Below are 14,379 nucleotides of genomic sequence, written 5' to 3' on the forward strand. Positions count from 1 at the left end.
CAAAAAACTAAAAGGAAGACTTTTCCACCACACAGTATGTTCATGGAATGGATCTTATAGATAGTCTCTCCCAGCTGCAATGGAAAGTTTAAAAGCTCTCAGAGGAAGGTGCTCCTTAAAGATACTTGCAAGCAAGTTGAGCAAGAACTTTCTGGCATTACAAGGAGAGAATTCCTATGTGTAGGTCGTTAACGGCAATGATGTAAAAGGCAATTTTCAGGATAATCCTATACAGATATAAACAAGAGTTTGTCTCCAAACTGGAATTTCATTTTATGGATGTTACATATACTGTCTCCCAGCCGTACTGAAATTTTAAAACCTCTCCAATGAGAATGTTACTAACAGATATTCTTCACCTGTGTTAAGCAATAGTGTTCCTCATGATATGCTAATGAGACCCTGAACGCAGATTGAACTGCAGTGTATTTGAAGTCACTTATGAAAATGACCCTAAACAGTTATAAGCAGAAGTTATCTTCACGGTATACTTTCATTAAATGGATGTGATAGAGCTTTTTCCTGAGCTGTGGTGAAAAGTGTCAACTCTCATGGGAAGGTGTTCCTAATCGCTACTGGCAGAGTAAGTTTAACAGTGGTGTTTTTTCTTTACATCAGGGAGGAAGCCTGAGGGCAGGCAATGAAATTCAAAGGTGAGCATGCAATTGACAATATGATCGAAAGAAGCTAAAAGCAGTGATTTCCTCCACAGAGTACTTACATGGAATGGATGTAATGAATAGGTTTTCCTAGCTGCAGTGAAAAGTTTACAAGCTCTCAGAGGAAGATCATCCTTAAAGATTCCTGCAAGGCGAGTTAAGAAACACTTTCTTGCGTTACATGGGATAGAGAGCCTGAGCGAAGGTCGTTAACTGCAGTGATCTAAAGGCAATATGCAGGCTGATCCCATAAAGAGACAAGCCACAGATTTTCTCCATATTTCACTTTCATTTTATGGATGTTCTAGATACACTCTCCTAGCTGTACTGAAATTTTAAAACATCTCAGATGAAGATGTTACTTACAGATATAGGCCACATGTGTTAAGCTATAATGTTTGTCATGATATGTTCATGAGAGCCTGAAAGTGGATTGAACTGTAGTGTATTAAATGTCTCTTCTCAAGATGATCCTAAAGAGCTACTAGCAGGAGTTTCTCTGAAGATTCAACTTGAATGGAATGGATGTTAAATATAATCAGCAAAACCTGTAATAATACTTTGAAAGCTCTCATACGAAGATGTTCCTTACAGCTACTGGCAAAATTGGTTGAGCAGTGGTGTTTTGTCTCTATATTAGTGAAGGAAACATCATTGCAGGCAATGAACAGCAAAGAGGAAAAGGCAATTTACTATATGATCCTAATACCTAAAAGGAGGAGTTTTTCTGCACAGAGTATGTTCACGGAATGGATGTTGGAGATATACTCTCCCAGCTGCAGTGAAATGTTTAATAGATCTCAGAGGAAAATCCTCCTCAGAGATACTTGCATGCTGAGTTCAGCAAACATTTTCTTGCATGTCTTGGGAGAGAGAGCCTGAGTGAAGGTCGTTAACCGCAAAGAGGGAAAAGGCAATTTGCAAGAAGATCCCATATAGATACAAGGCAGAGATTTTCCCCACACTTGACCTTCATTTTATGGATGTTATAGATACTCCACCCTAGCTGAAATGAAACTGTTAAACTTCTCATATGAAGATGTAACCTATGATATTGACCACCTGTGTTAATCAATAGCGTTCATCATAGTGTGCTACTCAGACCCCGAATGCAGATTGAACTGCAGTAATTAAAAGACTCTTCTCAAGATGATCCTAAACACCTACAAGCAAGAGTTGCTCTGAACAGTCAACTTTTATTGAATGGATGGTAATGATAGTCTGCACCACCTGTAGTGATAGCTGGAAAGCTGTCACAGGACATTGTTCCTAACAGCTACTTTCAAACTTGTTTGAGCAGTGGTGATTGGTCTTTCGGTTGGCAAGGGAGCCTCAGTGCAGGCAATGAGCGACAAAGAGGAAAAGGCACTTGAACATATCCTAACATGTTAACCTTAAGAGTTTCTCACCACAGAGTAGGTTCATGGAATGAATGTTAGCGAAATACTCGCCCCACTGCAGTGGAAAGTTTAAAAGCTCTCAGAGGCAGATCCTCCTGTAAAGTACTTGGAAGCAGAGGTCAGCAAGAACTTTCTTGCTTTACATGGGAAAGAATTCCTGATTGAAGGTAGTTAACGGCAATGTTGTTAAAGGCAATTATCAGAATAGTCGTATACAGATAGAAGCAAGAAATTTTATACATACTGGACTTTCGTTTTATGGATGTTATAGATACACTCTCCCAGTGGTAATGAAATTTTAAATCCTCTCATATGAAGCTGTTACTAACAGATACTGGCAAGCTGTGTTAAGCAATAATGGTCATCATGATATGCTAGTGAGACCCTGAATACAGATTGAACTGCAGTGTATTTAAATCCACTTAAGGACATGATCATAAACACTTACAGAGGAGGTTTTCTTCACGGTGTACTTTCATTGAATGGATGTGATACAGCTTCTTTTCGAGCTGTGGTGAAAAGTGGAAACTCTCCTAGTAAGGTGTTCCTAACAGCCACTGGCAAAGTAGTTTTGGCAGGGGTGTTTTCTTTTATATCAGGAAGGAAGCCTGAGTGCATGCAATCAGCTGCAAAGATGAAAAGGCACTTTACGATATGATCCTAAAAAGCTAAAAGGAAGTGCTTTCCTCCACAGAGAACTTACATGGAATGGATATTACAGATATTCTCTTGCAGCTGCAGTGCAAGTTTACAAGCTCTCAAAGGAGGATGCTGCTTAAAGCTCCTTGCCAGCTGAGTTCAGCAAGTAGTTTCTTGCATTACATAGGAGAGAGAGCCAGAGTGACGGTCGTTATCTACAATGATGGAAAAGGCAACTTGCGGGAGGATCCTATACACATACCAGGCGGAGATTTACTGCACACTTGACTTTCATTTTATGAATGTTACAGATCCTCTCTCCCAGCTGTAGTGACAAGTTTAAAAGCCCTCCAAGGAAGAACTGACTTACAGCTACAGGGCTGTTGAGTTCAGAACGGGTGTTGTTCCATTATATTTGAGGGAAAGCCTGAGTGCAGGCCATGAAGATCGATGATTGAAAAATTCACTCATCAAGATGATCCTCAACAACTAAGAAGAGTTTTATTCCACCGTGTATGTTATTTCAATGGATGTTATAGATACTTTCTCCCAGCAGTAGTGAAAAGGATCAAAGCTGTCTTCGGAAGATCTTACTTACAACTAATGGCAACCTTTGCTCAGTAAGAACATTCTCTCATATACTGTGTGAGAAAGCCTGAGTAAATGTCGTGAGCTGCAATGTTTGAAAAAGTACTTTTCAGTGCAGATGCTAAACAGGTACAAGAAAGTGTTTTTCTCCACACTGTGCTTTTCATAAATGGATATTAGATATATTCTCTTCCTTGTGTAGTGAAAAATTTAAACCCTCTCATAGGAAGATGCTCCCAACAGCTACTGGCAAACTGAGATCAATGAGCACATTCTTTCGTTCCATGTAAGAGAAAGCCTGAATGAAAGACGCGAACTGCAACTTTTGAAAAGGGACTTTTCAAGACGATCATAAACAGATTTAAAAAAGGAGTCTTTCTTCACACTGTACTTTCGTTCAATGGATCTTACAGATAATCTGTACCAGTTGTAGTGAAAAGTATAAAAGGTCTCATTAGAGTATGTTCCCTAGAGCTACTGGCAAGCAGAGTTCAGCAGAAGTGCTCTTTCAATACATTGGATAGAAACCTGAGTGTAGACTATTAACAGCTTATTTGTGATATCAGTCATGTGTCCTTAGTGAGATTACCTCATATATTTATGTGTGACATCACTCCCATTGTTATGAGTGACATTGCACCAATAGTGTGACATCACTCCCATTGCTATCTGTGACATGAGTGACATGTAACTTGTAACATCACACCCATTGTGTTCATGTGATATCATACCCTATGTTATGCGTGATGTGACACACTTGGCTATGGGTAACATCACACCCCTTGTGTGTGTGTAACAACATCCTCCTTGCGTGTCACATCTCATCAATTGTGAATGACATCAACCTTGTCATATGATATCAAACCATTAGTATGTGTGGTGTCACTCCCAGTATTATGTATGACATCACACCAATTGAGTGTGGCATCACCCTCATAGTGTTTGACATCACTCCACTGGTGTGTGACATGGCTCATATTTTGTGTCTGACATCACTCCAATCCTTCTGTGTGACATCACACCCATTTTGGTACATCACACACTTTGAGCAGGATAAAACTAGGTTAGCCTGTCACCTCTCTCAAATTGTGTGATATCACTCCCGTTGTGTGAGGGAAGTCATTTTGTTAACTTTGAGATGACATCCACAGTTTTGTATGAAATCATTCCCAGCTTTCTGTGAAGTCTCTCACATTTTACTCTGACTTATATCCCTATTTGTGTTTTATGTAACTCTCATTGTTATGTGTGAATTCACACTCATTTTCCTTAGAGATACCACTCCAAATGTCCGTGACATCACCAGATTGGTGTGTGCTTTCACACACTTTGTGTGTCTGACCTCACTCAATTTGTGTGTCACATCACACCAGTGGTGTACTTGTGATAGGGCTCACATTTGTGTGTGAAAACACACCCATTGATATGTCTGACACCATTCACTTTTTGGTTACATAAGACACATTTTTATGTATGACATCACACGTATTATGAGCGTGACAATATGTACAGATATTGACATCATACCAATTACGTGTGACATGAATGCAATTTAGCATATGAAATCGCTATTGTTACGTGTGATGTCACTCCCAATATTCTGTGTGACGTCACACTAATTCTCGAGGACATCACTCTACTAGTGTTCTGATATCACTCTCATGGTGTTCCTGTGACTTCACTCATATATTTCGAGTGATATCTGTCTTTTATTTGAGACTACATGCCTCTTGTGTTTACGACATCACACCAATAGTGTGACATCACTGACACATGTGTGTGACATTAGTCACGAGTCATCTGCTATATTACTCACATGTTTCTGTGTGACATCACTCACATTATGTGTGACATCATATGAATTGTGTGACAACACTCCCACTGCTATGTGTAGCATCATTGTGTCCCTTTTGACATAAATCACATTTTATAGTGTGACATCACTCCCATTGTGTGCATGTGATATCACTCCCATCATTATGCGTGACGTGACACACACGGTTATGGGTGACATCACCCCACTTGTGTGTGTAACAACATCCTCATCTTGTGTCACATCATATCAATTGTGTGCGACATCAACCTTAATTAGCATATGATATCCCAACCGTTATTATGTTGGTGTCACTCCCAGTATTATGTATAACATCACACCAGTTGAGTATGACATCACTGTGATACTGTGTTTGACATGACTCCAATGTTGCGCTTGTGACATCGTTCACTTTTTGTGCGTGACATCACTGCAATCGTTATGTGCGACATCACACCCTTTTTTGGACATCACATAACTTGATTGTGATAACACGAGGATAGCCAGTCACATCTCACAAATTGTGTGATATCACTCCCATTGTGTGTGACGGCAGTCATATTACTCAGTGTGATGTGACTTCCGCTCTTATGTATGAAATAACATCCAGTTTTCTGTGAAATCTCTCACATTTTACTCTGACTTAAATCCCACCTTTGTGTATTGTGTAACTCTCAATTTGTGTGAATTCACACTCATTATCGTGAGAGACACCACCTGCATTGTCTGTGACTTCACCACGTTGGTGTCTGCCTTCACAGACATTGTGTGTCTGACATCACTCAATGTATGTGTGACATCACACCAATGTTGTAGGTGTGACAAGGCTCACGCTTGTGTATGAAAACACACCCACTGATATGTGTGACACCATTCACCTTTTTTGTGACATAATTCACATTTTTATGTATGACATCACACCCATTGTGTGTGACAATATTCACATATGTTGAAATCAAACCAATTGTGTGTGAGTTAGGGTTAGTGTTAGCATTAGTTTTAGGGTTTGTGTTAGGGTTAAGGTTAGGGATAGAGCTAGGCTTAGGGTTAGGAGTGGGGCTAGGGCTAAGGTTGGGTTAGCATTAGTGTTAGGGTTATGGCTAGCGATAGGTTTAGGGTTAGGGTTAGAGTTAGGCTTGTGGCTAAGGTTATGTCTAAGGCTAGGTTTAGGGTTAGGGCTAAGGCTAGGGCTAAGGCTAGGTTTAGGGTTATTGGCAGGGTTAGCGTTAAAACCAGGAGTTGGGTTAGGGCTACAGTTAGGGTTAGGGCTAGGCTTAGGGCCCGTGTTAGGGTTCCGGTTCTGGTTAGGATTAGAGTTAGGGTTAGGGTTACGGTTAGGTTTAGTGTTAGGGCTAGGGCTAAGCTTAGAGTTAGGATTAGGGTTAGGGTTATTGTTATGGTTACTGCAAGGGCTAGGGTTAGGGCTAAGGTTAGTGTTATTATTAGGGTTAGTGCTAGGGTTAGTCTTAGGGTTATTGTTGGGTTTATGGCTAAGACTAGGCTTAGGCTTAGGTTTAGTGCTAGGGTTAGGGCTAGGGCTAGTGTTAATTCTAGGGTTATTGTTAGGGCTAGTGTAAGCCTAGTGTTAGGTGTAGAGCTAGGGTTATTCCTAGGGTTACGGCTAGGGTTAGGGTTAGGGCTAGGGTTAGGGGTATTGTTATGGTTAGGATTAGTGTTACTGCTAGGGCTAGGCTTATGGCTAAGGTTAGTGTTATGGTCAGGGTTACTGCTAGGGTTAGCGTTAGGGTTATGGTTGGGGTTATAGCTAGGGCTAGGGTTCAGATCCCAGGCGTACACTGATGACCACTTCTCTGGCTATGCTGAGGGTGCGTCCCACATACAGCACCTAGAAGGATGTGTAACTGTGGCATACAACTATCTACTGGGGCTTTGGGGGAAAAAAGGAGGGGGATTGGCAATAAATGTTAGCTCAGAGCCAGTCTTCCTCAGCAAAAAGAGGAGGATTAGCACAGATGTTAGCTCAGGGCTGATCTTCCTCACACACGCACAAAAAAAGTCTTGGGTCAAGGTTTGGGCTAGGGTTACAGTTAGAAGTAGATTTAGGTTTAGGGTAAGGGCTACAGTTAGGGTTAGGGTTAGTTTTAGGGTTAGTTTTATGGCTATGGCTAGGGTTAGGGTTAAGTTTAGTGTTAGTTTTAGGTTTATAGCTATGGTTAGGGTTAGGGCTAGGCATTTGTTTAGGGTTAGTCTCAGTGGTAGTGTTAGGGCTAGGTTTAAGGTTACATATAGTGGTACGGTTACAGTTAGCATAAGTTTTAAGATTAGAGTTAGTCGTAGGGATAGAAGTGGGGTTGGAATCAGGTTAGGGTTAGGGTTAGATTTGGGGTTAGTGTTAGGGTTAGTGTAATGGTTAAGGTTAGGGCTAGGGACAAGGCTAAGTTTAGGGTTATGACTAGTGTTGTAGTTAGTGTTAGAACTAGGCCTAGGGTTAGGATGAGAACTAAGACTAGGATTAGTGTAAAGGTTAGGATTAGGGTTGGGTTATGCTTGGTGTTAGGAGTAAGATAAGCGTTTGGTTAGGTTTAGGTTTAGGGGAGGGGTTGGTGTAGGGGTAGTGTTAGGGTTAGTGTTGCGTTAGGGTTAGGGTTAAAGATAAGGTTATGGCTAAGGATATGGTGAGAATTAAGGTTCAGTTTAGGGTTAGGGTTAAGTTTGATTTAGGTGTAGGGGCAGGGGTAGAGGTACGGATAGTGTTGGGCTAGATTTAAGGGTATGGGTAGTAGTAGGGGTAGGTGTTAGGCTAGTGTTTGGGTTAGGGGAGGGGTAGAGGTAGGATTGGGGTTAGGGTTTGTGTTAGACTTATGCCTAGGGCTAAGTTTAGGGTTAGGTCTCGTGTTGGGTTATGGTTATGGTTATGGTGAGAGTTAGGGGTAGGTTTAGCGTTAGAGTTGGGGTTAGGACTAGAGTTCAGGTTAGGGCAATGGTTAGAGTTAGGGCTAATGTTAGGCCTAGATTTATGCATAGTGTTAGGACCAGAGTTAGGGTGGGTTAGTATAAGAGTTTGGGTTAGGGGTAGTTTTAGGTCTTCGGTTAAATTTAGTGCTACGTTAGAGTTACAGTTAAGCTTAGTGTTTGGTTTAGGGCTAGGGTTAGGGTTAGGGCTAGGCTTATGTCTAGGCTTAGAATTAGGGTTAGGACTAGGGCTAGAGTTGGGTTTAAGGCTATGGTTAATGTGCTAGTGTTAGAGTTAGTGTTATGGCCAGGGCTATGGAAAGGGCTAGGGGTATCATTCGGGCTAGGCCTAAGTCCATAGTTATGGTTAGGGTTAGAGTTAGGGCTAGAGCTAGGGTTAGGGTTAGGGATATGGTCATGTCTGGGGCTAAGTTTAGGGTCAGGTCTAGGGCTGGGATTTGTGTTAGGGTTAGGGCTTGTGTAGAGTGTTACAGTTAGGTGTAGCTTTAGGGTTACCGCTAGTGGTAGCTTTAGGGTTAGTGTTATATGTAAGCGCTAGCATTTTGGTTTAGCCTAGCGTTAGGCTTAGCAATTGGGTTAGGGTTAGGGCTGATGTTAGTGTTAGGGTTAGGTTTAAGAGTAGGTTTAGTGTTAGGGTTATCATTATGTTTAGGGTTTGGATGTGGCTGAGGGTTAGGAATAGGGTTAGGGTTAGGGCAAGGGTTTGATTTAGGACTCTGTCTAGGATTAGGGTTAGGCTTAGGGTTAGGGTTATGGTTGGGTTAGAGTAAGGGTTGGTGTTAGGGTTAGGTTTAGGGCTATGACTAAGGTCTGGGGTAGTGGTATGTGTTGGCTTAGGGCTAGGATTAAGGTTTGGGTTAGGGTAGGGCTAGGGTTAGTGTTAGATTTAGGGTTAGGTTTAGGGTTATGTTTAGGGCTAGGGCTAGAGCCAGGGTTAGGGTTGAGGATAGCATTAGGTCTACAGTAAGCGTTATTTTAAGGCTATGGCTAGGATTATGATAGGGATAAGGTCACAGTTAGGGTTAAGTTTACGGTTAAAGATGGGGTAAAGTTCGGTGTGGGGGAGGTCTAGTGATAGTGTTATGGTTAATATTGGTGTTTGTGCTAGCGTTAGGGTCCTGCAAATGACTAGTGTTGGGGTAGGGTTAGGCTTAGGCTTCGGATTGGGTTAGGGTTTGGGTAGATGTAGAGGTGTAGAGATAGGGCTAAGATTAGTGTTAGGGTTAAGGATAGGGTTAGGGTTAGGTTTTGGTTTTGGTTAGAGTTAGTTTATGGAGAGAAGGATGAGTAGGGTTGGGGTTAAGTTTGCGTTAAGTTTAGGGTTCTGATTAGGGTTTTGGTTCGGATTAGAGTTAGGGTTAAGGTTAGGCTTAAGGTTCGGATTAGGGTTTGTGTACTGGTTTGGTTTAGGATTCCAAACAGCAATCTGTACCAAATGTTGTTTAGGTATTATGTGATCCTTACTAGCTGGAAGGAAGGGAGATGGGGCATGAAGTTATTTCCAGGAATGGGTGCTAGACATGATTTGGCTCAGTTCTACTCTGGATTCCCTGTTCTATACAAATTAGTTCCCAAGGTTAAGTATAGGGTTAGGGTTAGGTTTTGGTTAAGGTTAGAGTTAGTTTTATGGAGAGAAGCAGGGTTAGGGTTGGAGTTAGGGTTGCGTTAGCCTTAGGTTTAAGATTAGGGTTAGGGCTAGGTTTGTATTAGTGTTAGGGGTATTGTTAGGATTAGAGTTAAGGTTAGTGTTAGCCTTAGTGTTTAGAGTCAGTGTACTAGAGTTAACATAGGGCTAGTGTTAAGGTTAAAGTTTGGGCCAGTGCTAGGTTTAGACGTAGGCTTATGGTTATGGCTAGTGTAAGGTCTGGGTTTTAGGGCTAGGGTTAGGGCTAGGATTAGTTTCAGTTGTAGGTTGTGTTAGGGTTAGATATAGGGCAAGGGGTAGGGGTAGGGTTACAGTTAGGGTGAGTGCTAAGACTAGGACTAGGTTTAGTGTTAGGGATAGGGCTAGTGCCAGGGTTAGGGTTAAGACTAGGACTATGGTCAGTGATGGGGATAGGCTTAGGCTTAGTGCTAGTTCTTGGATTATTTTTAGGGTTAATGTTAATGTTTGGATTGAGGTTGAGTTGCGGTAAGGGTCAGGTATAGGGTTAGTGGTAGGCATAGGTTTAGTATAGGGGTAAGTTTAGGCTAAGATTTAGGGTTAAGGTAAAGGATAAGGTTATGTCTACGGCTACGGTTAGGGTTAGGTTTAGAGTTAGGGCTATGGTGAGAATTAGGCTTCACGGTCGGATTAATGTTAGCATTAGTTTTAGGGCTAGGGTTGGGGTTTGTATCATGAACACAAATCCAACTTTAGCTCTAACGATAAACCTATCCCAAACCCTAAAACTAGCCCTAGCCCTAACCCTAATCATATGCCTACCCCTAAAACTCACTGTAATGGTAACCCTAACCCACTGTAACTCTAACCCTAACTTTAAACCTAGTCCTAGCACTAGCCCTAACAGTAACCCTAACACTAGCATAACCTTAACGCTAACCCAAACCAAAACCCTACGCCTACTCCTACACTTTCCATTGTCCCAACCCTAAGGCACACCCAACACTAACGTCAGACTTAACCCTAATCATACCCCTAGCCCTAACCTCAAAACCAACCCCATCCCTAACCATAAAAATAAATCTACTTATAAACCTAAAAGGAAACCTAACACTAAATGTAATAACTAAACATAGCCCTAAGCCCAGCCCTAATGATAATCTTGCCATAACACTACGCCTAACACTACTCCCACCCCTAACCTTCACCCTAACCCTACATGTAATGCAACCTTAATCCTAACACTAGCCCTTGCTGTAGCCCTAAACCAGTCCTAACACAAACAGTAGCCCTATTCCTAATCCTACCCCTACGGCTAAACCTAACCTTAACTGAATCTCAAACCACCTCCCCTAACTCTAAGAGTAACCATAACACTAATCCTAGCCCTAGCCCTGAACATAACCCAGCCCTAGCCCTAACTCTAACCCTAGCCCTAAGCAACAGTAACCCTAACCCCAACGGTAACCCTCACCCTAACCCTAAGATTAACCTTGACCCTAACCTTCACCTAGTCCTAGACCTGATGCTAACACTAGCCCTAGCCCAAACCTTAATGCTTGACCAAGCCTTAGACATAACCCGAACCTTAGCATTAACCCTAGCTATGGCCCTAACCCTTACATTAACCCTAACCCTTACCTTAGTCCTAACCAACAATAATCCTAATCCTAACTGGAACACCAAGCCTACTCCTTGCCCTGGACCTAACCCTAAAACAGTCCTAAACCTGACCCTAACCCTGGCTCTAGAACGAACCGTAAACTTTCACCAAGCTGTAGACCTAACCCTAACCTTAACACTAACACTAGCAATGGCCCTAACCCTGACCATAAAACTAAACCTATCCCTTACCCTAACCCAAAGCCTAACCCTAATACTAACCCGCACCCTAACCCTAACCCAAACCATAACAAGAACTGTATCTCTGACCCGAACACGAGCCCTAACTCTAACCTGAACCCTAAGCCTAACCCTAACCTGAACTCTAACCTTAAATCAAACCCGAACCCAAATACTAACCCTAACCCGAACCCTAACCCTAACCTCACCCTAACCCGAACTCTTACCCTAACCCTAAAACTAACCGTAAACCTAAACCAAACCTTAGCCTTAACACAAGCAACGACTAACCCGAGCACTAGCCCTAACCCTAACACGAACCCTATCCCTAAGCCTAACTCTAAACCAAATCCTAACCCGAACCAAATTGTAACCGTAACCGAAAGCATAACCCCAACCTAATGCTAAACCTAACCTGAACCTGAACCTGAACCGTAAAGCTAAGCCTAATGTTAACCCTAATCCTAACACGAACCCTAACCCTAACCCTAACCCAAAGCCTAAACCTACCCTAACCCCAACCCGAATCCCGAAACCGAACTGGAACCATAAACCTAATCTGAACACTAACTCTAATCCTACACTTAACCATAACCCTAATCCGAAATCAAACCCTCACACTTGCCCTAACCCTAACCCTAACAGTAACCTTAGCCCTAACCCTAACCCCAAACCTAACACTAACCATAAACTGAATCCTAATACGAACCCTAACATTAAGCCTAAGTTGAACCCTAACCAGAACCCTAGCAATAACCGTTACTGTAACCATAACTTTAACCCTAAACCGAACCCGAACCCTAATTTTAATGTGAACCTTAACTCTAATCTGAACCCTAACCCTAACCCCAGCCCTGACATTAGCCTAACCTGAAGCCTAACTCTAACAGTTACCCTAACCAGAATCCTTTCCAGAAAGCTAACACTAAGCATAACCTGAACCTTAAATTTAACCCTAATCTTAACCCTAAACATAAGTAGAATGCGAAGCCGAACCCAAATGCTAATTCTAACCCTAAACCTAATCCTAACACTGATCCAAGCCCTAACGTTAACACTACCGCAATCCTAACCCGAACCCTAACACTAACCATAACCCTAACCCTACCACTAGCACTAACATGAACCCTAAACCTAAAACTAATGCTAACTTTAAGCCTACCCAGAACCCAAACCCCAACAATAACCTATCCTCAACTTAACCTTAACCTAACTCGAATACACACCTCAACAATACTCCTAAACCTAACCCGACCCCTAAACCAATCCCTAACTTGAACTCAAACCAAACCCTAACCTGAAACATAACCTGAACCCGTACCGTAACCCTAACCTAAAACCTAACTCAAACTCAAACTCGAACCCTAAACCTAACCCTGACCCTAAATTTAACCTAAGCTTAAAACTAACCTAGCCCACAAAACATAACACTAACTCAAACCCTAACACAAACCATAACCCGAAACTAATCCTAACCCGAACCCGAACTCTAACACTAACCCAATCAAGGACCCTATCAGGAACCCTAACTCTAACCGAACACTAAGTCTAATCCTAACCCTAAACTAAACACTAACCCTAAACCCTAACACTAACCCTAACCCTAAATAAAACAGGCGCCCGTACCCTAACCCTAACACTAACAGACCCATAACCCTAGCCCTAACACCAACCCGAACTCTAACACTAATCTGAAACCTAAACGTAACTGTAAACTGAACCCTAACCCTAACCCTCATCCTAACACTAACCATAAACGAATCCTAACACGAACACAAAACTTAAACCTAACTGGAACCCAAACATAAGCCTAACCCAACCCTAACAGTAACCCCAACCCTAACACTAGCCTGAAACCTCATACTAATCCTAACTATAACCATAACCTGAACCCTAACCCTAACCTAAACCCAACCCAACCATAACCATAAACCTAGCCCTAACCCAGAGCCTAACCATAACCCAATCACTAACAGTAACCCTAACCCAAAGCAGAACCCAAATTCTAACTTTAAACCTAACCCGAACCCTAAACCTAACCCTAACCCTAATGCTAACGCTAACCCAACACAATCTTAACCCTAACCCTAACCTTAATTCTAACCCTCGACTTTACCCTAATATGAAACCTAACGTTAAGCATAACCCGTACCGGAACCCTAACCCGGACCCTAAGCCTAATGCTAACCAGAACACTAGCTCTAACACTAAGCTGCACCCTAACCTTAACCCTAAACTGAACCCTAAGCCTAGCCCTAACCCTAACCCTAACCCTAACCCGAATCCTAAACCTAATCCTAAACATAATCCCGACCCTAACCCTAACCCTAACAATAACCCTAACGCTCAACTGAACCCTAACCCTAACCCTAACTCGAAACCAACCCTAACTTGAAACCTAGCCATAAACCTAACATGAACCCTACCGCTAATCCTAACCCTAACCTGAAACCTAATTCTAATCATAATCTGAACACTAATTCTAACACTAACCCTAACCCTAAACCTAACTCAACCCAATAATATCTCTAAGCCTAAGCCTAACACAAAATTTAACGTTAACCATAACCATAACCAAAACCCAAACTCTAAGCCTAACACTAACCCTAAACCTAACTGTACACCGAACCTTAGCCGTACCTTAACCCGACCCTAACACTAACTTCAATCCCATCTTGAGCCTGAAACAGTGCCCTAACCCTAATCCGAATCGTAATCCCAAACCTAACACTAACTCTCACCCTAATCTTCACCCGAACTCTAACCCTAACCCTAACCCGAACCCAAACCTAACCCGAACCCTAGTCCTAACCCTAACCCGAAACCTACTGCTAATCCTAACCCTAACACGAACCTGAAATCTAACCCTAACCCTAATCTGAACACTAACTCTAAGACTAA

This window comes from Diceros bicornis, unplaced genomic scaffold (assembly GCF_020826845.1).
Source record: "Diceros bicornis minor isolate mBicDic1 unplaced genomic scaffold, mDicBic1.mat.cur scaffold_355_ctg1, whole genome shotgun sequence".
Classification (NCBI taxonomy): Eukaryota; Metazoa; Chordata; class Mammalia; order Perissodactyla; family Rhinocerotidae; genus Diceros; species Diceros bicornis.